Genomic DNA, 25,801 nt, shown 5'->3' on the forward strand with positions numbered 1-25,801 from the left:
TGCACTGGATTATATGGCAGTGTAGACTCAAGGCCCTTCCATACAGCTATATAACCCATTTATAATCTTATATTATCTGCTTTGCACTGGATTATCTTGACTCCACACTTCCATATAATCCACTTCAGTGTGCATTTTATACAACTGTGAAGAAGGGGCCTCATATAATCCAGTTCTAAGCAGATAATATAAGATGATCAATATACAGTAGACTCTCACTTATCCAACATAAACAGGCCGGCAGAATAAGTAAATATATTGGATAATAAGAAGGGATTCAGGAAAAGCTGATTAAACATCAAATTAGGTAATCGTTATACAAATTAAGCATCAAAACATCATATTATACAACAAATTTGACAGAAAAGGTAGTTCCATGAGCAGTAATGCTATGTAGTAATTACAGTAGAGTCTCACTTATCCAACACTCGCTTATCCAACGTTCTGGATTATCCAACGCATTTTTGTAGTCAATGTTTTCAGTATATCATGATATATTGCTAAATTCATAAATACAGTAATTACTACATAGCATTACTGCATATTGAACTACTTTTTCTGCCAAATTTGTTGTCTAACATGATGTTTTGGTGTTTCATTTGTAAAATCATAACCTAATTTGATATTTAATAGGCTTTTCCTTAATGCCTCCTTATTATCCAACATATTCGGTTATCCAACATTTTGCCAGCCCACTTATGTTGGATAAGTGAGACTCTACTGTACTGTATTTACAAATTTACCAGTAAAATATCACAATGAATTTGAAACACTGACTACAAAAACATTGATTATGAAAAGGCAGACTGTGTTGGATAATCCAGAACATTGTATAATCGAATGTTGGATAAGTGAGATTCTACTTTGATATGAAATAATTTCTAGGATAGAATAATGCAGAACAATATAATCTCCAAAACCAGGATAGTAATAAAGAAATAAATAAAGTAAATAAAGCAAGGAAATTGGAAATTCCACAAAGGAAACAATCAGGGCCAGCTAACACCTCACAAGAAAGGATTCTTCCAGAAAGGAAGCTGAGAAGGCAGTGAAGCACTATGTATTACCAAAGTCATTATTATTACTATCATTACTATCCTTACTATTATTATTATTATTATTATTATTATTATTATTATTATTGTGTTGCGGTCAACCGTGAAAATGAATACAATCTGGCTCCAAGTATTCAAAAACACTAAAATCAGAATATATAAAAATTAATGTGGTATAATAAAACAGAACAATACAATCTCTAAAATCAGAACACTAAATAAAGAACAACACTCTGAAAATAGGGGAATTCCACACAGAAAACAATCAGGGCCAGCTAACACCTCCCAACAAAGGATTCCCATCATCAAAGTCTGGCCAATCCTCTGTTTTCTCAGGGCCACAGACAGTAGAAGCATATAAAATATCGCAAACAACACCACTCTGAAAACAAGGTAATTCCAGACAGGAAACAATCAGGGCCAGCTAACACCTCCCAACAAAAAAATCACTCAGGGAGGAAACAGCTAGGCTTTAAATCTGCAAGGCCATTACATCCTAATCATTTTTCCTAATTGCAGCATTCATACTTGCCTCCAACAGACAAAAAAAAAACAATCAGAAATATTGTATATTCACAACCTTTAGGAAATAATGTCCCCTGATGGCACAGCATGTTAAAGCGCTGAGCTGCTGAACTTCTGGACCGAAAGGCTGCAGGTTTGAATTGGGGGAACTGACAGAGCCCCCACTGTTAGCCCCAGCTTCTGCCAACCCAGAAGTTCAAAAACATGTAAATGTGAGTGCATCAATAGGTACTGCTCCGGTGGGAAGGTAACGCTGCTCCATGCAGTCATCCCACATGACCTTGGAGGAGTCTACAGACAACGACGGCTCTTCGGCTTAGAAATGGAGATGAGCACCAACCCCCAGAATCAGACATGACTGGACTTAATGTCAGGGGAAAACGTTTACCCTTTACCTTAACTACCACCAATTCCTCAATACTTTATTTCCCATACCACCATTCTTCGCCACAGCAACGCGTGGCCGGGCACAGCTAGTATAACATATAATATAATATATAAACATTACTTGGTGCTCCACGACAAACTTTCACTGCAAAATGGGCTCTGCAGCTGAAAAAGTTTAAGAACTGCTGCACTGAACTAAATATTTGATGGTGGCAAAAGCTTAGAAACAGGGGTGTGTATTTTGAGAAGAATCCTTCCTGAATTTATGGCCATTTTCTAAACCCTCCAATCTATTTTCTAGGAACTTTCATTTTTTGGAATGGGTGATATGCTGTTTTTCGGAATGGCAGCTGGATTTTTAGGAGTGATCCAGCCATTGGTGGCAATGGGGAGTCTTCACAGGTTACCCTTTCCATAATTTCTAAGATTATCAGGATGAAAATGGTCACACTAGGATGACACATATACCACTGCAAGGCCTCTAGGTTTCAGAATGTTTGGGTCATCCCACCATTTTTAGTGATTGTTTAAAGTTTCATGTAATAAAATATTCTTTAAAAAAACCCAAAGCTCCTTCTCCTATTCTCTGGAATGTCTACACAGGGAGCAGCAGCAGCAGGGCATAGACAGACAGACAAAGATATAAACATTACAAACAACTTCCAAGGGCTTTGTTTATTGTTTGTTTAATTTTTTAAATAAATGTTTGGGATGAGGAAGGCTGCTACTGCTAGACTGGTGCAGTGGGGCAGGTAGAAGCCACCTGAGAGTACACACACACACACACACCATATGAACTGGGGCAAAAGTCCGAACAGGTAGGGCAGGGGAAGGAAAGAAATGAGAAAGTCAAATCTTCACTGCAATAATTTTAAGTCGAATTTTAAGAGATTTTAAATATTTAATATGTTGTAATTGTGTGGTTAATATTATATCTTGTTTATTTAAGTTGTTTTTTATAATTATTATTGGGCTTGTATTTAATTTTTTATATGTTATTCTCGGCATTGAATGTTTGTCAATGTGTTTTATTTTTTGTAAGCTGCTCTGAGTCCCTCTAGGGCTATAAATAAATTATTATTATTATTATTATTATTATTATTATTATTATTATTATTATTATTACAGTAGAGTCTCACTTATCCAACACTCGCTTATCCAACATTCTGGATTATCCAACGCATTTTTGTAGTCAATGTTTTCAATATATCGTGATATTTTGGTGATAAATTCGTAAATACAGTAATTACTACATAGCATTACTGCGTATTGAACTACTTTTTCTGTTAAATTTGTTGTAAAACATGATGTTTTGGTGCTTAATTTGTAAAATCATAACCTAATTTGATGTTGAATAGGCTTTTCCTTAATCCTTCCTTATTATCCAACATATTCGCTTATCCAACATTCTGCTGGCCCGTTTATGTTGGATAAGTGAGACTCTACTGTATTATCAAAGAGGTGAAGGATAAGGGCTTTTTTTTGCAATTTTTAAATATATTTTTTGTGGGAGAAGGAAGGTGCAGAGCAGAGTACAAGCAGCAAGATAGATAGGGCTAGGAAGGGATGGAAAATAGATTGAAAAAAATATTCCCATGGTGACCCATGTGGGTCAGGCTATCCCCTGACCCCTCCCTTCCCTTTACCACCCCACCACAAAGTTAAAAAAGTACCCCAAAAAAGCCCTTTTAAAAAAGCCCTCCTACCAAATGCATGCCCACCCTCCTCAACTCCCTAGAGAAATAGGAAAAAAGGAGGACTGATATTGAGGAAAAGTATTGGACCAAAAAGCAAGGCAAAAGGCAATCCAAATGAGAGAGATACAACCAATGAACAGCTAGGCAGCAGCTGTGTGATTCATTATGGATAAAAAAAAGATCATGGTGCTGTGCCACTATGGCTCAAATGGCAAACAAAAATGACGAATCGGCCGGAGCCCATTTGTCAAAAGGTTCACTGGGATGGGCAGTTATCAGGAGCTGGGAGGCCTCCTAGGGCATTCCTGATTTTTTTAAAAATACATTTTAAAGCTCCAAGTGGCTGCCAATTCTGTCACATTTTCTCCTCGGCCATTTCAGACCCAGAAGAACACTTTTTAAAAAAGTGGCCCACAAGTCAATGTGGATGGAACTGGGAACCCAAACAATGGCCTTGGCGAACACCATGTGGCTAAAGAGTTGACATTTTCCCACTATTGTCCTAACTCAACTGAATACAGTATTTGCACTTCACTTTTAACTTTGTTAGATAAGACTCCCAGTCACCCATGCTCTCTGCTTCAGGCTCTGAGACTCTGATAGCTCACAGATGCATTGTAATCCATAGGATAACTCACTTTGCTATTAAAGCACAATAGCTGAAAGGACTTGCTGTTATATGCAATAGCAAAGTGAGCAAACAACTGATCAAGATTTTTCTCTTTTCAAACTACTTGGTCTTTTAAAGGTTGTCTTGAGGATATTGGATAGATCCAAATTTAGGTGCATGCAAAGCAGACTTTTCCACCCCTTTGGCTTATCAAAACCCCACCAGAGACCTGAAAATACTACATAGGGAATCAGATTTCAGTTAGGACAAGTAGTGATTTGGGGACGCAGGAATCCTTCATAATACAGTGAAGTCAGTTTCCATGACCAGACCTTTTCATCAATGAAAAACAAATCCTGGGTCCTACTAATTTCTTATCATATTAAAATATATGAGGTTCTAATTTCAAACAAGTACTGTGTTGAAAGCTTCTCTCTTTTTTTACGAAGTCACATAAAAACTGAAGGCTATTTCCAGAGTTTGATTCGCTATCTTTCTTTCAGTGCTGAATAGTTTCCCTGGTGAAGGAGAGACACTGTTATTTATCTCCACAACAGAAAAACTCTAAAGTGGACATATTGTGATGAACACCTCAATAACACAAGCTTCCAGACAATGGCATGTCTATGCTAACATCTCTGTTATGATAAATTAGATGTGTGGTTGTCACCACAGCAAAACTGATTTAGATCTGGATTAACTTTTGCTGTGCTTGGAAATTTATAGCTGCATCTCTATGCCAAAAGCCTGTAGTTAATTCCATATGTGGCATGATTTGCCATAGGCTAAAGCATATTGAAGCATTGCATTTTCCCTTAGTTTTCATGTATTGCACTAATTTGGCAAGGAAGGACTCCTAACCATGAACGCATTGTTTCACCACCCTAACATTTTGGGGCACACATTTTTGGCAGAAAGGCTACTCTGAACACCACATGTAAAACAATTCTTCTAAAATATAAAGGAGATTAAATTGGGTCTAGATAACAACCTATAAAATGAGGCAATCAAATGAAACATTATTAAAAGACAGCAACCATTACTCATCCTGATTATTTGGTTGCTTGTCTTGCAATGCGAATCACTTCACAAATGAAGGCCATAAAAGAGCACTTAGAGAAATCCACTCAGAGAGAATTCCTGTGCTGTTTGTGCATATACACAGTCTCTTCCTTGTTGGAATTACTCTTTGGTAGAATGATTCTACTCTCTCTTTGTAATATATTTTTGCAACAGATAATGCTGAATAAAATTCTGCTGTTAGTCTGCTGTTTTTATAGCTAGAACAATGCATAGTTATAATTTTGCATCCAGAGAGGAGGGAACTGACAACTCTGTCTTACATTTACAATACAATTTATGGGATGAAATGAATGTAAAAATAAATTTAAAATACATCTGAAATGCATGTTAAGGAATAATTTTTTCTGTTGCTTTGGTTCTTAACATAAGGATTAGTGTATGTGCTCTCAGTACATTTACCCTGCTGTTTGTTGGTTTTTGGAATATTTCTGGTAAAAGCTCCATCTGATCTGGATGATAACTGCATGTTAAAGACTTTAGGGGACTGATGTGGGCTACAGGTACAACAAAACTGTGGTCCAAAAATGGCATATGGCCAATGTAGTCAAGAGTGACCCCCCCCCCCAATAAGTTTATAATCAGGGAACTTATAGTTTTGCCAAGGACATCAGGCTGGAAGCTGCTGCTCAGTCATTTAGTTGTTTCTGACTCTTCGTGACCTTCGTGACCAGTCCACGCTAGAGCTCCCTGTCGGCCGTCATCGCCCCCAGTTCCTTCAAGGTCAAGCCAGTCACTTTAAGGATACCGTCCATCCATCTTGCCCTTAGTCGGCCTCTCTTCCTTTTTCCTTCCATTTTCCCCAGCATCATGATCTTTTCCAAGCTTTCCTGTCTTCTCATGATGTGGCCAAAATACTTCAACTTTGCCTCTAATATCCTTCTCTCCAGTGAGCAGCCGGGCATTATTTCCTGGATGATTGACTGGTTGGATCTTCTTGAGGTCCAAGGCACTCTCAGGATTTTCCTCCAGCACCAGAGTTCAAAAGCATCTATCTTCCTTGGTTCAGCCTTCCTTATGGTCCAGCTCTCGTAACCATAGGTTACTACGGGGAATACAATTGCTTTGACTATGCGGACCTTCGTTCCCAGTGTGATGTCTCTGCTCTTCACTATTTTGTCAATGTTGGCCATTGCTCTCCTCCCAAGAAGTAAACGTCTTCTGATTTCCTGGCTGCAGTCTGCATCTGCAGTGATCTTCCCACCTAGAAATATAAAGTCTGTCACGCCTCCACATTTTCTCCTTCTATTTGCCAGTTATCAATAGGTGTAGTTGCCATGATCTTGGTTTTCTTGATGTTTAACTGCAACCCAGCTTTTGCACTTTCTTCTTGCACCTTGGTGATAAGGCTCCTCAGGTCTTCCTCACCTTTGGTCATCAGGGTGGTATCATCTGCATACCTAAGGTTGTTAATGTTTCTTCCAGCAATCTTAACTCCGGCCTTGGAATCGTCAAGCTCTGCACATCGCATGATGTGTTCTGCGTACAAGTTGAATAGGTAGGTTGAAAGTATGCAGCCCTGCCACAATCCTTTCCCAATCTTGAACCAGTCTGTTGTTCCGTGATCTGTTCTTACTGTGGCTACTTGGTCTTTATACAGATTTCTCAGGAGACAGACAAGGTGACTTGGTATCCCCATACCACCAAGAACATGCCATAGTTTATTATGATCCACACAATCAATAAAGCAGAAGTAGATGTTTTTCTGGAACTCCCTGGCTTCCTCCATTATCCAGCGGATATTGGCAATTTGGTCTCTCGTTCCTCTGCCTTTTCTGAACCCAGCTTGGGCATCTGGCAACTCTTGCTCCATGTATTGCTGGAGTCAGCCTTGCAGAATCTTGAGCATTACCTTACTGGCATGGGAAATAAGTGCCACTGTACGGAAGTTTGAGCATTCTTTAGCATTTCCCTTTTTTGGTATGGGGATATAAATTGATTATTTCCAACCTGATGGCCAATCTTGTGTTTTCCATATTTGCTGGCATATGGCATGCATCACCTTGACAGCATCACCTTCCAAGATTTTAAACAGCTCAGCTGGGATCCTGTCGTCTCCTGCTGCCTTGTTGTTAGCAGTGCTTCTTAAGGCCCATTCAACCTCACTCCTCAGGATGTCTGGTTCTAATTCACTCACCACACCGTCAAAGCTATCCTCTATATTATTATCCTTCCTATACAGATCTTCTGTATATTCTCACCACCTATTCTTGATCTCTTCAGCTTCTGTTAGGTCCCTGCCATCTTTGCTTTTGATCATGCCCATTTTTGCCTGAAATTTGCCTCCGATGTTTCTGATTTTCTGGAAGAGATCTCTTGTCCTTCCTATCCTATTGTCTTCTTCCACTTCCATGCAATGCTTGTTCAAAAATAGTTCCTTGTCTCTCCTGGCTAACCTCTGGAATTGTGCATTTAGTTGGGCATATCTCCCCCTATCACTGTTTCCTTTCGCCTTCCTTCTTTCTTGGGCTACTTCCAGTGTCTCAGCAGACAACCATCTTGCCTTCTTGGTTTTCTTTTTCTTTGGGACGTACTTTGTTGCTGCCTCCTGAACAATGTTGTGGACTTCTGTCCATAGTTCTTTTGGGACTCTATTTATTAAATCTAGTCCCTGAAATCTATTCTTCACCTCCACTGCATATTCACTAGGAATATTTGTGAGATCCTATCTAATTGGTCCATGTATTTTCCCCATTCTCTTTAGTCTGATTCTAAATTTTGCAATAAGAATTTTGTGATCTGAACTACAGTCAGCTCCAGGTCTTGCTTTCACTGGCTGGATGGATGTCCACCACCTTTGGCTGCAAAGGATGTAGTAAATCTAATTTCGGTGTTGATCATCTGGTGAAGTCCATGTGTAAAGCCGTCTTTTAGGTTGTTGGAAGAGTGTTTTTTATGCACAGTGAGTTTTCCTGGCAAAATTCTATCAGCCTATGTCCTGCTTCATTTTGTTGTCCCAGACCATGCTTGCCTGTGATCCTGGTTATAATTTGACTGCCCACCTTAGCATTCCAATCTCCTGTAATGAGAATAATGTATCTTTTTGGTGTGTTATTTTTGGTGTGCTGCAGATCCTCGTAGAACTTATCTAATTCTGCTTCTTCAGCAGCTGTGGTTGGAGTGTATATTTGGATCACTGTCGATTGCCTTGAACTTGAATTGAGATCATTCTATCATTTTTTTGGTTGTATCCAATCACTGCTTTCGCAACTTTATTATTATTATTATTTATAATGATTTTTATTAAACAGTTTTCATAACATATATAAAGTAAAACCTTACAAAAATTTGGGGAAAAGTATACAACAGGAATTAAGAGAGAGAAATAGGATGGGGAGAGGAAGTGTGAAAGGGAGTGGAATCGGGGAAGGGAAGGGGAAAAAAGAAAAAGAAAGGGGGGGCGTAATTTATCAGTCTTCCATTTTCATCGGTATATATTAATTATTATGTAGGTCCTCAATTGTTTAGTTCAATGGCTTTGTTCGGAATAACGATGATGTCAACAATAGTCTTGTTACTCTTTTTCTTATATTCCTCATATGACTTCCAGTCAGTTTGTTTTATCGGTTTTCCTTTACGTTGTCTCAGCAAAAATGTTAATATGTCCATATCATATATATCTTCTAACTTCTCAAGCCATTGTTCTATATCTGGGATATTCTGTGTTTTCCAATGTTTCACAAATATTATTCTTGCTGCTGTTATCATATAGGTAAATAAAATATCTTCATTTTGATTAAAATCTGTGTCTTTGTCGGTGATTCCTAAAAGGAAGTACTCTGGTTTCAAAGGGAAAGTCTTTTTAAGTATTTTTTGTATTTCCGAGTGAATTGCTTTCCAAAATTTCTGGGTTTCCTCACATGACCACCATACATGAAAATATGAGCCCACCAGATTCTTATATTTCCAACAATTATTTTGTACATTTTTATACATCAAACCTAATTTTTCCGGTGTGATATGCCACCTATGGAACATTTTCATCCAGTTTTCTTTTAAATCTAGCACATAGGTATAATTCAGCTTTTTGTTCCAAATCTGTTCCCATGCATTTAATTTAATTTGCCTGCCTAGATTTTGAGCCCATTTCACCATACACTTTTTTTATCCCTTCCATTTCCGTGGACCATTCCAATAATTTGTTATATAGTTTCGTTATGCTCTTTTTCTCGTTCTTAAGCAGCTTATCCCAAATAGTTTCTGTTTCATTAAATCCAATTTGTTTGTCTTTTACATATAGTTTTTTAATTTGGGCATATTGAAACCATGATAAGTTATTGTATATCTGTTTTAATTCATCCTGACTTTTCAGTTGGAATCCTTCCTTAGTTGTTGTCAAAATTTCCTTGTAGCTGGGCCATTTTGACCATCCCAAGATTTTCCTCTGATTTTTTGAAAACTGAGTTACGTATTACATTCAATGGTGTACTAGATTTGAGTAAATACAGTAATCTCTGTGTGTGTGTGCTTGCGCACACACACACACACACACACACACATATACCCTGCTTCCCCGAAAATACAACAGTGTCTTATATTAATTTTTGCACCCAAAGATGTGCTAGGTCTTATTTTCAGGGGATGTCTTATTTTTTTCATGAAGAATTCACATTTATTGTTGAACAGAAAAATGAACATCACAAGCCAGCGTAACCAGACAAACTGTGAATCCAATCAAGAATTTCTTGTCACTACCACTATTTCCATGTACAACAATCTATGGTACATTTACCGATATCGATATTAATGAACACAAAGCAATATTTATTTAATGACAGTCATGTCATCATCTCGAACATCATCATAACAATCCAAACTCTGAATTTCCTGATGAATTTCTTGTGACTCCATTTCTTTCAGAATCATTGGCCCAGCTTGTGGGGTTTGCACATTGCCCATTTCACACATATACATATATATCAAAAACTTAGCACTCAGGTGGATGGTCAGAGCACTCTTTTAAGGTCAATGGAAAGTGGGTTTTGCACTACAAGTCCCATCAGGCCTTAACTATGGAGTGGTGGGAATTGCAGACCAGCAACGTCTACAGTAGAATGCATACAAAGAATGGCTTCCTCTGGGTCAAGATGAGCCGTATATGGAGCGAATCCTTTTTATTTCTTCCTAGGTGTTATGACTCAGCCTTTGCCTTTGTGTGATTCTGAAGAGGATTCTGGGATGCAAATGCATAATGATGGGATTCAGAGTCAGGATCAGATTCAGGATGACTCTGATGGGATTCAACTGGAGAGTGTGCCTGCTGTGGGAAATGAAGGGCAAGGAGTTTTTCCCATGGGAAGAAATGAGGTTATTTCTGATGATGGAATTCAGGAGTTGGAAACAGAAAGTAGCTCTGATAACACTAATGGGCTCAGCAGCCTTGACAGCCTTGACACTGCTAGTCGTCTGGAATTTTGGGGGGTGCAAAGGAGTCTTCGAATAGCAAACAAATGAGAGGCCAAAGGGCAAAGGAATGATTTCATGCTATGCTTTTAAAAGGGTTTGCTGAGAGGGAGACCTTTGTCAAAAGCAACTTCTTAGCTTGAGTCAAGAACCAAGTCGGTTTTCCTGTTTCACATCTGCGTTCCTGTATTACCTTGTAGCCTGGATATATTCCTGTGTTTGGGACTTTGGCTTTCATTAAAGGGATCTTGTTTTATGCCTATGATTCTATAGATTGAAGGATTACAGCTTTGTTTTGTAACTACATTTTGAAACTGAACTTTTACCTCTTTTGAACTATTCTTATACTTATTTCTCAATAAACTATAAAAGACTACATCTTGTGTGCAGCCTGGTGTCTCTAGCAAGGTGAAACTATCCTGAGGTGTGACACTAGGCCACAGTGCCTCCTTCCCCATTTGTCTCCCGTCCAAAAGGCAGAAATAATAATAATAATAATAATAATAATAATAATAATAATAATAAACCTTTCTTTAAAAAGGTACCTGGTTCCCATACACTGTCTGGCACGCACCGGGTGAGGAAAGAGGTGGGAAGGGCACCCACGGGGAAAGTGAGGAGGCGGGAAGGTGAGGAGGCAGGAAAGATGTACTCCTTTTCCTCCTTCCTCAGCGACAGTGGTGGAAGGGAAAGGCACGAGCAGCTCTTTCTCCTTCTCATTCGCACAGCACCGGCCGAGGAAGGCGAAGGAGAAGGTGTTGCTCCCGCTTTACCCTTCTCCTTCCTCAGCAAGTGCTGAGCAAAGGGGAAAGGCAGGCGTGAGCAGCTCCTTCTTCTCCTTCACACAGCACCGGCCGAGGAAGGCAAAGGAGAAGGTACTGCTCCCGCTTTACCCTTCTCCTTCCTCGGCAAGTGCTGAGCAAAGGGGAAAGGCAGGCGCGAGCAGCTCCTTCTCCTTTGCACAGCACGAGCCAAGGAAGGTGAAGGAGAAGGTGCTGCTCCCTCTTTACCCTTCTCCTTCTTCAGAAAGTGCTGAGTGAAGGGGAAGGGACAGGCGCAAGCAGCACTTTCTCCTTCGCACAGCACCAGCCAAGGAAGGCGAAGGATAAGGTGCTGCTCCCACTTTACCCTTCTTCCTTGGAGCGTGCTGAGCAAAGGGGAAGGGACAGGTGTAAGCAGCACCTTCTGCTTGCAGTACCAGCTGAGGATGGTGAAGGAAAAGGGAGCCGCAGCAGTGGCAGCGACGGCTCCTTCCTAGGTCTTACTTTCGGGGATGTCTTATTTTCAGGGAAACATGGTATATATATATATATGTGTGTGTGTGTGTGTGTGTGTGTGTGTGTGTGTGTGTATCAGGCATGGGCAAACTATTTGACGCATTGCATTTCATAATTTGACAGGCGGGCCAGGCTAGTGGCAGATGGATAGAGAGTGTTTGTGTGAACTATTTGAAAAAAAAACATGTACAAAATTCAGTGCACACTGCATATATCTCATTTGTAGTGCAAGAAAGAGAGAAAAAACAATACAATATTTAAAATGAAAAACAATTTCAATCAACATAAACTTAACAGTATTTCAGTGGATGACCCAGGGGCAATCCAGTTCAACTTCCTTCTGCCATGTAGGAAAAGCACAATCAAAGCACCCCCCCCCCCGAGTATTGGGAGGGAAATAGGGTTTTGGAAGCAAGCAAGGGGAGGGGGAGGGGATCTTGGTGGTGAGGAAGGTGAGGAAAAAAGATGTTGGATGCAAGGGAGGCAAGAAAAAAACGGTTTTTGGCAGCAAGGGAGGTGAAGGCTTTTAATGGCAAGAGAGGCAAGGGGAAACCTCTGGGCAGCACAGGAGGTGAGGAATAATAATAATAATAATAATAATAATAATAATAATAATAATAATAATAATAACAACTTTATTTTTATACCCCGCCCCATCTCCCCAAGGGGATTCGGGGTGGCTTACATGGGGCCAAGCCCAGGCAACAAACAATATAAAACTCAGCAATAAAAAACAAATCATAAACAAATAAAATCACATATACCAATAAACAATAAACACACTTTGATAAAAACCTGGGTTGGCTCCTAAAAAAGGTAGTGGACCAGAAAAGTGCAAATAGTTTTATACAGTACAGATTAGGAAAGAGGTAGGTACCAGGGATTATTATCCCATTAAGGTGCTGGAGGAGGCATACACTCAAAGACTATATACGGCAAGGAGTAAAAATGCTATAAAAATAGAATGGACAAACAGGGCAATCTCAAACTAAGGAAATCAGTCGGCAAAAGCCTGTTGGAAGAGCCAAGTTTTCAGGCTCTTCCGAAAAATAAGGAGGGTAGGGGCCTGTCTAATCTCCCTGGGGAGAGAGTTCCAGAGCCGGGGGGCCACAATGGAGAAGGCTCTCTCCCTCGTCCCCACCAACCGCGATTGCGACGGTGGTAGGATCGACAGGAGGGCCTCTCCTGATGAACAGAGAGACCGTGCAGGTTCATAGGGGGAAATACGGTTGCGAAGGTAGGTGGGTCCCGAACCATTAAGGGCTTTATAGGAAAAGGCTTTTGGCAGCAAGTGAGGCAGGGAAAAAACTTTAGGCTCTTTCTACACTACCCTATATCCCAGGATCTGATCCCAGATTATCTTCCTATCCCAGACAATCTGGTAGTTTATACTCATATAATCCAGTTCAAATCAGATAACCTAGGATCAGATCCTGGGATATAAGGATAGTGTAGAAGGGACCTCGGATCCTAGGTGAAGTTCTCAGCACAAGCCATGACAGCTGGACTATTGTTTGGGGGAAAAAATTAAAGAATTCCTATGCACATTACACATACATTATTTGTAATGTAAAAAACATGAAAGAACAATTCAATATTTAAAATGAAGAACAATTTTAACCAACATAAATTTACTATTTTAATGTGAGGTGCAAGCCTGCTTTTGGCTGAAGAGATAGTCAAGTTAATTAGGATTGTTGTTGTGTGCCTTCAAGTCATTTCAAATTTAGGGCAACCCTAAGTCTAACATTTAGAGTGGGGGCTGGGTAAATGATCTTGGAGGCCCACGCAGGCCTTAGTTTGGAAACCCCTGAGCTAGAGGAAAGAGGTGATCAGAGAAGGGAGGAGGGCACCTTTTGTTGCTCTGATGCCCTGGTTAACATCACTTTAGGTGACGAATGAGTTGCATGACCCATGTTGTACCTGCTGAAATAAGAACTCAGAATTTGCAGGATCAGAAATATAGTAAACTATTTCATTAAACAATCCAGATATATGAAACAGCCCAACTTATTTCATAGCCAAGTCATTGTGTTGGAATCACAGATGCCTTAAAGGGCCAGACTTAAAAGTGTCTTCAAAACAGAGTTTATTGGAACAAAAGGAAAAGGACGCAGGGATACTTAAATGCAGTTCCACTGGTCAAAAACTCAAAAACCCAAACCAAACCTCATTCAAAAGGGTAACAGAAATGTAATCCAGATCAACTGGATGCAAAAAGCAACGAGTCAAACGAAGTGCTCTAAGGCAATACAAAAAGGCACAGTACACAAATGCTTAACAGAGAGAGATGCAAGAAGAGAAACATTGTCAGCCTGAGTCCAAGATTGAAGCATGAGGAATCCAAAACAGCATTGCTGAGGAGTTGCAAGAAGAGAAGCGTCGTCAGCCAAAGTCCAAGGTTGAAGCACAAGGAATCCAAAGCAGCGTTGCTCCAATGTCTGTAGAAGCAGTGTCTTAAGCCAAACCGGTTCAGGTCCAAACTGCATATCCAAACATGAAACAGGTAGCAGCAAGACTACAAGAAACTTTCTCAATACCCAGCACACAAACGCACATCAACACTTTGCCTTCTGCAAAGACCCCTCACCCCTGAACCCACTTTTATCTACAAACGATCATCAGATGATGAACTGACCACCGCCCCATCACCATCTCCCAAGCTGCTCCCAGCTCTTCATGTGAATTCCTTCGACTCTCCCTCCAATTCCTCCATCTCCTGTCAAGACTTAGATCTCACCAAGAATCAGTTGGATCCCCTGATTGCCAGTCTTCACTCCCAGAGAACCCCATAAAGGTATCACTAGTTGTTGGTGCTTCACAAATAGCTTGCACTTCTCTTATTTTAGTCCAATCCATGGTGTCTCCTTCTTCTCCTTCACTCATTGACCCATCATCCCCAGAGAATCCCTCAAACGACTTCTCATCTGTAGATGCTGTAATTATGTCCCGGATACTCTTTCTCTGCTACTCTTCATCAGATTCCTGCTCCCGAGTAACCACTTTTCCCCTTCTGGCACTCGTACTACTGTTTGTAATGTTACTCACAGGCTCTACTACAACACATTGCTTGGTAATCAGTAATGAGGTGAAAGCAAGTTTTTACCTCTTAAAGAGCATTTTCATTTTTTCTTTCATTATATATCCCATGACTGAATTGTTTTTGACTCTGCACATCAACATCTGAATGGAGTTCTGATACTGATGAAGTTTTGGGGAGGGCAAGATACTTTTCTAGCATTCTTTAGAAACACAGACACACAGTGAGAAGTAATACGCAGAGCATTGGCAGGTGGCAAGATCTTTCAAACTTTCTGAAAAAGCAGGTCTTACACAGGTTGTTAGTGTATTTTTGGCAGTGTTTTCTCGTCTTTCTTTTCTTTCAGTTCATTCAAAGTACAGTTTTCAAAGTATTCAGTGATACTCTGATTTTCTAACGCTACATGGAGTGCAGTTATAGGCAATACATTCTTTTGGCAGAGGGGCAATCACATCTAGTGCAGTGCTGAGCATTAATTTTAGAGAGTTTCTGAAAGGTAAGTTATCTGATACCAATTTAAGCCTCCTGGTTTAACATATATGTGGGAAATCACAATCATAATCTACACACTTGGATAATGCATGGCTGCTGTGAAATCCTAATAATACTTTTCCAGTAGACTGATGCCTCCAAATACAAACAAAGGACTATAATTTATGATGTGGGGGAAAATACCCATGCAGAATGTTACTCCCAGGAAATTAATATAGGTAAGATTGTTTTAAGAAAAAGAACAATAAAGCAAAGTTCCAAAAATGAAATAATATTCAAGCAGGTTATTCTCAGAACAATATTTTGAAACCCACATGTAATAAAGCTTGCATTTACATATGCATTTTAATCCCTTGGAAATATGACCATGTAAAAAAGATCCTATGTACCTTTTTTATTTATCATTAAAGCTATCAAAATGCCAAGCTAATATACAGTTCGCCTCTCGTTTTTGGAAACTGGGGACCTATACCTCACTTACATGTTGCAGTAGCAGCAGCATTTAAATATGACTAGATTTATTTAAATGATGCAATATAATAAACAATACTCTTAAAGTCATTGGGATCCCAGCTCAGAACTCATGTTATTATGGTAGTGTGGCAGCTTTATGGTACCATGCCTTCCTGTGGGTAAAATGAAAATACTAGAGATACATGCTTTCCAGCTGTCCCAATAAGGCAGGGATAATGGTAATTCTTTCTTGTCGTACTTTTACAGCTGCTTTGAAAATGTCACAGCTTGTCTCCCCTTCCATTTCTCCCCTTTACTTCTCAATTGGCTTAGAATCAGAGACAAGCGTGGGAAGCGGAGGAAGTGGGATCGTGCCCTTCTCAATAGGCTCAGGTAAAAGCAGACTGTAGTAGCCTCTCTTAGCTTGCATGTTATTCCACATTAACCAATTTTACCACACTCTGATGTTGTTTGGCCACATTTGTCCTGCTCTCATCTGTGAAATGTTGCAAGTATGGAGATGTCCATAATGAAATTCCTCTGCAGTCAAACATTACTCTTTATTTATTTATTTTACTTACTTTATTTCTACCTTGCTCCATCTCATCCTGAGGGGGAATCAGAGTGGCTATGGGGAAAAAAAAAAGTAAAACCCAATGCAAAGTCAGTCATTTGAGGAAAGAACTGAAGAAGAGATACAGTATGATAGGCCACCCAGGCAAGATAAGGATGTGGTATAGGTTGAATCTCAACATTTTTGAAGATACAAGTTTAATGGGAAGATAGAACAGCATGGCCTCCTCCCAGGTGGTTCTCAGCTTTTTGCAGAATGATAGGCCACTCAGGCAAGATGTGGTATAGATTCAATCTAAGCATGCTTGAAGATACAGGGTTAATGGGAAGATATAAAAGCAATGGTCTCCTCCCAGGTGGTTCTCAGATTCTTGTAGTATGCTAACAAGCACTGCAGCATCGCCTTCTACACCATAGGGGTGAAATGCATTTCCCCCATTCCTCATGTAATCTTGCCTTGTCTCTGTTTCCAACCAAGGAGGTCCTCCTGAAGATAACTGACACCACACTGGTAGAGGTCTAAATACTTACAATTTGCCTGAGGGCCCTCAAGGAAACAGCAGTGTGACGTCTCTGCCCTCCAGATTCCTCCTGGCTTGTGCATTACGTATCTCTCTGCGCAAATGGAAATGCTTTTTTATTCAGCACATGTTAAGGTCATGGTGTTTCTATTTCTTAATTGTGCCTGTTCTTATCTAACTGCTGCGGCCAGCATTGAGATTGCATGTGATAGCGATATAGACTTTATAAATAAATCAACTTAAAATAAATAAAATGGGAAATGTTATCAACTAGTATGGATGTTTTCACAACAATACATCTTTCCTGAAGTTGGATGTTATTAAAAATTAGAATATTACACACATTAGACAAAACGCCTTTTCTTTTTGTGACAAAAGTTTGCTGACTGCTTCCAAACATTATTTTGGTGCTGTATCTGTCTCAAGTTGTTTCCATAACCTGATTGGAATGTGAAATCGTAAAGTTGCTCGCATCAACCTGTTTCAGCTCTTAACTATAGTTATCAGACTTCCTATTCAAATATTGCCTTGAAGACACAGAGTTTGGGCACAGAGTCAGCAACACAAAAATAGTGCTACTCAGAGCTGTCCTCATCACTGGGAAACTGAAGCAGGGGCCTCAGGATGCAGATTACAAATGGCAAATCAGGGCTTCTCTAATCACCACCTTTCAACCTCATTGACCCAATCACATTATTATTATTATTATTATTATTATTATTATTATTATTATTATTATTATTATTGACACAACGACGTTTTATGACACAGCAAACAAGACAGGTATGCTGGATTTCGTTTCACAAAATCACAAGTCGAACACTTCCCAAGTGTCTAGGACTGTGTGATGTATTTTCAGATGATGCGTGCAGATCCCAGTAAGGTGGCCTTTTGCAGTTGGCAGATCGTAATTTTGTCAATGTCTATTGTTTCCAAATGCCGGCTGAGATCTTATGGCACGGCACCCAGTGTGCCCATCACCACAGGGACCACCTGCACTGGTTTGTGCCAGAGTCTTTGAAGTTCAATCTTGAGGTCCTGATAGCGGCTGATTTTTTCCTGTTGTTTTTCATCAATGCGACTGTCACCTGGGATGGCAACATCAATGATCCAAACCTTGTTCTTTTCCACAACTGTGATGTCTGGTGTGTTGTGTTCCAGAACTTTGTCAGTCTGGATTCGGAAGTCCCACAGTATCTTTGCGTGTTCATTTTCCACAACCTTTGCAGGTTTGTGATCCCACCAGTTCTTTACTGCAGGGAGGTGGTACTTGAGGCATAAGTTCCAATGAATCATTTGGGCCACATAGTTGTGCCTCTGTTTGTAGTCTGTCTGTGCAATTTTCTTACAGCAGCTGAGGATATGATCAATGGTTTCATCTGTTTCCTTGCACAGTCTGCATTTTGGGTCATCAGCTGATTTTTCGATCTTGGTCTTGATTGCATTTGTTCTGATGGCTTGCTCCTGGGCTGCAAGGATCAGGCCTTCTGTCTCCTTCTTCAGGGTCCCATTTGTGAGCCAGAGCCAGGTCTTCTCCTTGTCAGCTTTTGCTTCAATTTTGTCAAGGAACTTTCCATGCAGTGTTTTGTTGTTCCAGCTGTCAGCTCTAGTTTGTAGTGTGGTTTTCTTGTACTGGTTTTTTGTCTGCTGTACTTTGAGTAGTTTCTGATTTTTGACTTCAATCAAAGCAGGTCCAGCTGTAATATGCCCAGATATTTATAGGCCTCTGGCTGGTGACACCTTATTGTTTGGCCATTAAGCATATTGATGCCCTCACTTTCAATGATTTTTCCCTTCTTCAATGCCACTGTAGAACATTTGTCCAAACCAAACTCCATGTTGATATCAGTGCTAAAAATTCGGACAGTGTTGGTCAGAGATTGGATTTCAGTTTCCGTTTTCCCATATAGCTTCAGGTCATCCATGTACATCAAATGTGAAATTTTGTGAGAATTCTTAGATGTTTGGTAGCTGAGATTTGTTTTTTGTAAGATTGTTAACAGAGGGATCATGGCAATAATGAAAAGCAGAGGGGACAATGAATCTCCCTGGAAAATTCCTCTTCTGATGTTGACAAGTCCATAGCTTTCATGCCACCTTGACATGGTGGGGGGGCTTAACTGCTCCAATGATGACTGAGGGCTGTGCTGGTGGTAGTGTAACTACCGGCAGGTCCAACCAAGCCAGAGAGGCCTCAGCTGAGGAGCAGAACTAAGAGCACCTATCCCATTAGCATTATGGAGAATCAACCCCAAACGAAGTCTATACTGGCCCGGTTGTCGCCCAGGATGAAAAGGACAGCGGTGGATGCTGCTGATTCTGGACATCCATCGACAAGTGGGCTACGGAATCATCAAAACCCAAATGAACAGTCACAGAAGCAGCAGAAATATACAATGCCAGAAAACCGCACAATTATTATTATTATTATTATTATTATTATTATTATTATTATTATTGTCATCATGTCTTTATTTATACCCCACCTTTCTCCCCATGGGGACTCAAGGCAGCTAACACTCCACATGAGACAAGTTAAAATGGTGTAACACCCCTAAGCAGCGCGAACACTGGAAACCAACACGGAGGCCAATAAACAATCTAATATCTTTATTAAAGCAATAAAAGTTATAAACAAAAATAAGCAGAGTATATAGTCCAGCAGTCGACCTTTTAGAGAAGATCAAAATTAGTCCAATAAAATGAAGTTATATATCCAGTATTAGAGTCCAAAGTCTATAATCCAAATAACCAAAACACACTCAAACTCTTTGGAAGTTTGAGTGGGGAGAGAGCAAGGTTTCACAGGGAGATTCTTGAAGTAAAGTCCAGAACAAGGATTCAAGGCTAGGCAAGGTAATTCGTGGTGGATCTGAAATGCAGTCCAAACTTGGCCAGGAGTGGAAACACAACTCCTGGTCTACTCGTGAGTAAGCGCACCGGAGGGCCGCTTAGAAGCTCAGGAACAAGAGACGATGTTCTTCTTTGAATAGTCACATTGACACCGCAATAGGGAAAGCTCAGTGCAGAACTTTTATGGAAGTTCAAGAACTCCCCCCAAGCAGGTGTTTGACTCCCCAAATGTTTCCAGAGAGCGGGGCTGTTTAAACATCGTACCAGATGCCTGCCTCCCTGAAACTTCCCAAGGGAAACGGTTTGGTCACAATCGTCTCTCTCCGCTAATCTCGCGCTTCGCCTTAAAAACTGCAGCTTTTTGGGAGCGATGTGTTTTGAGAAAAGCCTTCCTATCAAACACCAAGCTTTCCGGAGAAACAGGCTCTGTTTCAAGGGCGTCCCTAGTTGGCTCTGGCACAAAAATGTCAACAGGAGACATCTGGAATGGAACAGAATCTTGCTGAAATGGAAAAAAGCCCAAATCCTCTTCAGTTTGATCTGTGATGGCCGTGGGGTCATGGGGCAAAGGTCCCTGAGACATCACAAAAGGTGCAATACAAAAGTAAAAAAAATGAATTGCAACAGTGTAGTAAAAACAAAATTAAAATACAGTAAACACTAAAATGGCATTTAAAACTCATATTCCCCCCCAGTCCCACCCAACCTCTCCAAAGCCTGTCCCTTACTGTTCCCCAAATGCCTGTTGACATAAAAAGTCTTGACCTGCTTGAAGAAGACCAGCAGGGATGGGGCCATCCTGGTCTCTCTTGAGAGGGAGTTCCACAGTCTGAGAGCAGTCACAGAAAAGGCCCTCTTCTGTGTTCCCACTAAGCACACTTGAGCAGGTGGTGGGACTGAGATAATTCCCCCCCCCCAGTAGGTCATAGATTTATGAAGGCCCTGAGACTAACCTATCACAGGGTTTCTTGGCAATATTTTTTCAAAGTGGGGGGGGGGGATCACATATGCATATGAGTTTGAGAAATTGTGATGTGCCCAAAGTCACCCCATAGCTTTCCATGGCTGAATAGGGATTTGGAAACTCAGTCGCCAAAGTTGTAGACCAACACTACACTGTACTAGCTCTCTTAACTTTTCTGTTTATACATGCATTTGCACTTGCTCATTGTTGTACTAGTGCATGTTCACATGTGTTTAATGATATATGTTTTAATCTGATTTTTTAAAATTGTTGAATCCCATTAACCCTTTTGTTTAACTATCTTTTTAAATTTTCTGTAAGATGTTTGAATCCCTAACTGGATAAAACAGTAACAACAACAACAACCACTACCACCACCACTACCACTACCACTGAGCAATGAAACCTTTTGCTGCTTCTCTTGAACCCAGAAATCTGTGGCTGTCTACTTCTGGTACTCTTTGGCAGAGAAGGCTAAAAACCTTGTAAAACTGCAACTCGTATGATTCAATAGTACTGAGCCATGGTAGTGAAAGTGGTGTGAAGCTACATTAGCTTTTCAGTGTAGATGTACTTCTAAAGAGAGATTACCTTGAAAAGTATATAGATTTATATAGTACACTGTTAAAACCTCACACTCAGTTTACCAATTAAAAGATTTATATCAAAGGAGCCATATATTAAAATTAGGCTTCCAGAGAACAAATTACATGTTAGCCTTAATTTCTAATGCATGGCTACCTACATGCAGGTTCATGATAGTGTTTAAGAGAGGAATAAATTTAGCTCTCCGTTTGTGCATCTAAAATGTTTATTATAATAACTAGGGCTGTCCAAAACTTCTGAGTCCATTTCATAATTCAGAAAGTTGTATGATTCGTTAATACAAATCTCTGAATTGCTAATTGGAACAGGACCCTGCCAAAGTATTATGGAAATGAAATAGAAGCCTCCAAAATGTTTCGGAGATATTAGTAAAGATTTGTTGTTTCAGAGAATTTCAAAACGTGTTTTTTCAATGTAACATACTTCCTAATTGTCTGGGGTGGGAGAGGGCTAATGTGATTAACAATGGCAGCTGGGTTTTTTTTTTTTTTATTTTTACTTGCCAGCCAATTACATGGCTATCTACAAAGCTGGTCTCCTCTCAGTGTCTGCGATTCTTTGTGGAGTTAGTGGAAGATAAAATGTTTTAATTGAATTTAAAAAAAAAATCCTAAAAATCACTAGATGAATGAATCTTTCTGAAACCTTGCAGGATTGATGCCCTACTTATGTTGTCTCATTGTGCAAAAATTCAAGGGGATCCCTCATTTTAGTTTTTTTAAAAAAAAATGTATCAGTGGATAACCAAAACATTCTCAAATTTAGAAGGATTAAAGTCAGAAATGTTGCCTACAGGTGTGTCAAGCTTCATCCCAATAGCCATAAAAATGATGGAGAAATAAGCCTCAAAGTTTTCTCCGTTTGTACTGCTAATGGAACAAATCTTAATGAGACAATTACGAAGCTTCAGAGATTTGGATTACGAAACTAAACAGAATGCCTACAAATCTTTATGAAATGAAGCAGGAGCCACCCGACTCTCTGAAATTCTCTCTGAGATTTCAGCTGCTTCACATGCATTTTTAATGATAAAAACTCTGCAGATTAATGGTTTCAGATGTTTATTTCAACAGATCATAAAATCAAGATTGAAAGTTCTAAAAGATCCATGACCGTCAGCCCTTTAAAAATGTGGTCTTTTTGAAAATGCAAAAGTAGCTTTACTTTTTATTTAAAACAATTTGTATTTATGCAATTTAATCACACTTTTACTGCATGCAAAATGGGACACATTTAAGTAGATTAATTTAAGTATATAGATGTTTCAAATCCTACAGATATGACATCTGTATTGTCTTGCATGACAAAATATCACAAATTGTATTATAAAAATATGTTTTTCAGTATTGCAGAATATTTTCTCAATATTATTTTACATATAGAAACCAGTGACTATGATAAAAGGACAGGGTGAATGCAGATGAGGCAGGCTTGTTTAGAAAGGGGCCGGGCTGTGGCGCAGGCTGTTGAGCAACCAGCTGCACCCAGCTGCAACAAATCACTCTGACCAAGAGGTCATGAGTTCGAGGCCAGCTCGGAGCCCTGCGTTTGTCTTGTCTTTGTTCTATGTTAAGGCATTGAATGTTTGCCTTACATGTGTAATGTGATCTGCCCTGAGTCCCCTTCGGGGTGAGAAGGGTGGAATATAAATACTGCAAATAAATAAATAAATAAATAAATAAATAAATAAATAAATAAATAAATAAAGCAGTATGCTCACAGTGCTCTTTTGGGAACAGACTGTGTTTTATAAATAATTTTTAAAATATTAAATATACTGACCAGAACAGGTTCCATACCTTGTTTCTACCAGTAATCTGGCAGCTGAGACAGAAGGACTGTTCTAGAGGCAATTATAGAAGACCAGCATTAGGGTCACAAGCTTATTTGATTTTATCCCCCATGCTGTTCAACATCTATATGAAATCACTGGGAGAGGTCATTCAGTTTGGTATCATCTGTATGCGAATGACGCTCAATGTTCTGTCACGCGCTGGGAGCTCAACTAGTAAGTCTGACAGGTCCCAAAGCTGTTTGAAGTCCATAGGTTTAAGCACTGGAAACTTATGAAGTCTGCCCATCAGCGAAGCTTCAATCTGGGTGCTGGATCCATAGCGCTGCTCAAGCCTTGTCTATGCTGTGTCTAGTGCTTTATCCGGTTGGTCAATAAGTGCTGAAAAGATTCTTCTCACCTGGTGGGCTGATGTTGGACCAAGCCAAGCGACCATGAGGGTCAGCTCTTCCTCAGAAGTTAGCCTCAAGTCCCTTATGGCATGCTGAGAAGTCCTTTTCCACAGAAGGAAGTCTTCCGGATGGTCAGAGAATTTTTCCACGCCTTTATCCCTCAAATCCGGGTTTCTAAAAAGAGACTCAAGCTGAGACTGAGGGGTCTGCAGAAATGGGAAGGGGGTTTGATCAGGCGTGAAGGTGAAGCTCTTCTCAAACCTGGAAGGTCCTTTAACATCTGTAGCCTTAGGTATAGGCGAAACCCTGGTTTCTATGCTTGGCCTCGCCGCCTGAGTTTGTGGCTGTGGGCTCCTGGCCCTGATTTCTTCATCTTGATTGCGTGGCACGATGTTGCTGTCCACCTGCGCCAGCTTGTCGTCAAGCAAGCCAATGTGAGTTGCCAGAAGTGATGTAGTCGGTGGTGTTGGTAGGAGGCTGACATTTTCCTGAGACAGTTCTCCTTGCAGCGCCTTTGCAAGGATCTTGGCACGAACCCTCTTCTGAGCTGCATCTTGTTGGACACGCATGAGCTTTAACTTTGCTTCTAATTCAGTTTGAGCTTGCTCGAAGTTCAGGCTTAGCTGTGCTGCTGCTGCCTCAGCTTCTGCCTCGAGGATCTTCTCCAGCAGCTCCATGCGCTTGGCTTCCTTGTTGTAAAAGGCCACCATTGATGAGGAGTTGCTACTTGAAATGGAAGATCCAGGCGCAGAGGCATGTCTGCTGCCAAACTTCTTGCTGGGGTGGCTGTGTTTGCTGTGGGCAGACGTGCCTCCCTGACTATCCTTCAAACTTAAGGCCTGTAGGGAATGTTTAAGGAGCTTGGGGCTCGCACTACGGGTGGGTGTAGCTTGACCATCTTTGTCCCTTCTGGGGGAGGGGCTGAAGTCAGCTACATGAAACAGGTGTGCATAACTTAATTCCCTATGCTTAACACTATTTAGAAATGGTAGAGCTCTAAGATCTGATTCCTGGATGTTTATTTTGCTAAGCACCTGTGTGACGCCATCCACTAGGGCTCTCCATTTGTTAATCAGAACCTTGAAATTTGCCCTCATACATTGAGACTCCCTAGTGTCTTTAGAACCTTCTAGCTGACCATCAAGGTTAACAATAGAAAACCAGACACTTTCAGCCTTATTTGTCAGCCGAGCCTCTTCTAGCAAAAGCAGGTCTAAAGCCTTTTGGATGGGATGAATTGAAATAAAAATAAAAATAAAATAAAACTTTATTTATACCCCGCCACCATCTCCCCGCAGGGACTCGGGGCGGCTTACATGGGGCAGAGGCCCAAACAACATAGAACAAAACATAGGCAACATAATACAAATCACACTATAAAAAGATAACACAGTAATACAATATATCAATTAAAACAAAAATACAGGATAAAAAATTGCATTTAAAACACATAAATGGTAAAATCGTAATAAAAATGGGATAATTAAAAACCCTCTGGGGCTGAATAATTAATGACTGCATCTCCAAAGGCCTGCCGAAACATCCAAGTCTTCAGTTGTTTCCTGAAGGAAGGTAGAGAGGGAGCCAACCTAATCTCTCTGGGGAGGGAGTTCTAGAGTTGGGGAGCCACGGCCGAGAAGGCCCTCTCTCTCGTCCCCACCAAATGCAGTTGTGAGGAGGGTGGAAGTGAGAGAAGGGCCTGAGATCTCAAACTATAAGCTTTTCCCTCTGATTTTGCAGAGCCTAGGGTGTGAGCCATAATAACAAATTAAGCAAACAGTATAGCTCTGCAATTACAAAGGCAAACTCAAAACCTATTACTTTAAAGCAAGAAATAAGAACACAGCAATAAATCAGTTGCAAACCAAACTCCTGCAAGCACCAAGGAGTTTGCAAAACACCTTGCAGGCACCTGGTAGATGAAGTAGCAAGCACTGTGTAGAATTAGTCCTGCTGCTACTGGAACAAAATGTTGCACTTTGCTGTGGAAGGCTTGCCTTTGCAGAGGCTGGAACTTTTGCAAATGTAGCAAACTGTGTAAACTTGCTTCTCAGAGGCTGAAACCTTTGCAAATGTAGGAA

This window comes from Anolis carolinensis, chromosome 3 (genome assembly GCF_035594765.1).
Source record: "Anolis carolinensis isolate JA03-04 chromosome 3, rAnoCar3.1.pri, whole genome shotgun sequence".
In the NCBI taxonomy this organism is placed as follows: Eukaryota; Metazoa; Chordata; class Lepidosauria; order Squamata; family Dactyloidae; genus Anolis; species Anolis carolinensis.